The sequence below is a fragment of the Heptranchias perlo genome, unplaced genomic scaffold, assembly GCF_035084215.1.
Source record: "Heptranchias perlo isolate sHepPer1 unplaced genomic scaffold, sHepPer1.hap1 HAP1_SCAFFOLD_630, whole genome shotgun sequence".
NCBI lineage: Eukaryota > Metazoa > Chordata > Chondrichthyes > Hexanchiformes > Hexanchidae > Heptranchias > Heptranchias perlo.
The window spans coordinates 26,368-28,205 of record NW_027139656.1 but is presented as its reverse complement, the minus strand read 5'-3'; positions in this window follow the sequence as shown (position 1 = coordinate 28,205).

Here is a 1,838-nt window from a genome sequence, read left to right as displayed (position 1 = left end):
AGGGTGTCGAGTTTATCCGGAGGCCGCCCTGTCCGGGAGAGTGTTAACTTTCGCTGACTTTGTGATGGATGTTCCTCAGCGCTCGGTCGCCAGGGGCAACCTGGGAGTGCAAACTAGGCCCGAAAGTGAAAGGCGGCCATTTGGGGATGGTTGCCACGGAGACGGGGAAAGTTATGCTCGCCTGGTGCGAGCAGACAATGGTTTTGCTTGCGGAGATGGAGTCTTAAAGCGGGCGACATGATTGAAGGCCCCGGGCATCAGTCAGGCCGGGCTCCCGTCTGTCTGACAGGCCGTCCAGTCTTTGTGGGTCCGTCCCGACTGAGCGCCATGGTGAAGGCTGAAGTGTTTGCTGGCCGAGTCGCTCAGCCCGGGGACCTGCAAACAGACCGAGGCGGTCGCTGCCCTCTGCCAGGCCTCGTTACGCCAACGGCTTGGCACTGGGGGGCGGTTGGGGGAGGGCGGCCTGGCCGGGCAGCCGCTGAGGGCCACGGTGGCGAGTCCGTGGGGTCTGCTCCTCGCTCCTCTCTCTCATTCTCGCCTCCCCTCCTCGCCTCCCTCCTCCACTCCCGTCCTCCACTCCATCTCTTCTCCGACCTTCCTCCCCTCCCCCACAGTCGCCATCCCCCCTCCTCCCCGTCTCCCTCCCTCCTCACATCCCCTTCCTTCCCCTCCTCTCCTCCCCTCCTCTTCTCAACCCCTCCATCCCCATCCCTCCCCTCTGTCCTCTTTCATACCCTCCGATTTTCCCTCTCCTCCTCTTCCCATCTCCCGCCTCCCCGCCTTCTCCCCGTATCCCTCACTCCCACCTCCCCACCTTCTCCCCGTGTCCCTCACTCCCACCTCCCCGCCTTCTCCCCCGTGTCCCTGACTCCCACCTCCCCGCCTTCTCCCCGTATCCCTCACTCCCACCTCCCCGCCTTCTCCCCGTGTCCCTCACTCCCACCTCCCGCCTTCTCCCCGTGTCCCTCACTCCCACCTCCCCGCCTTCTCCCCGTATCCCTCACTCCCACCTCCCCGCCTTCTCCCCCGTATCCCTCACTCCCACCTCCCCACCTTCTCCCCCGTATCCCTCACTCCCACCTCCCCACCTTCTCCCCGTATCCCTCACTCCCACCTCCCCGCCTTCTCCCCGTGTCCCTCACTCCCACCTCCCCGCCTTCTCCCCCGTATCCCTCACTCCCACCTCCCCGCCTTCTCCCCGTGTCCCTCACTCCCACCTCCCCGCCTTCTCCCCGTGTGCCTCACTCCCACCTCCCCGCCTTCTCCCCGTATCCCTCACTCCCACCTCCCCGCCTTCTCCCCGTGTCCCTCACTCCCACCTCCCCGCCTTCTCCCCGTGTCCCTCACTCCCACCTCCCCGCCTTCTCCCCGTGTCCCTCACTCCCACCTCCCCACCTTCTCCCCGTATCCCTCACTCCCACCTCCCCGCCTTCTCCCCCGTATCCCTCACTCCCACCTTCTCCGTAAATCCATCAGGGAGAAGGCGGGGAGGTGGGAGCGAGGGATACGGGGAGAAGGCGGGGAGGTGGGAGCGAGGGATACGGGGAGAAGGCGGGGAGGTGGGAGTGAGGGATACGGGGAGAAGGCGGGGAGGTGGGAGTGAGGGATACGGGGAGAAGGTGGGAAGGTGGGAGTGAGGGATACGGGGAGAAGGCGGGGAGGTGGGAGTGAGGGATACGGGGAGAAGGTGGGAAGGTGGGAGTGAGGGATACGGGGAGAAGGCGGGGAGGTGGGAGTGAGGGACACGGGGAGAAGGTGGGAGTGAGGGACACGGGGAGAAGGTGGGGGAGGTGGGAGCGAGGGATACGGGGAGAAGGCGGGGAGGTGGGAGTGAGGGA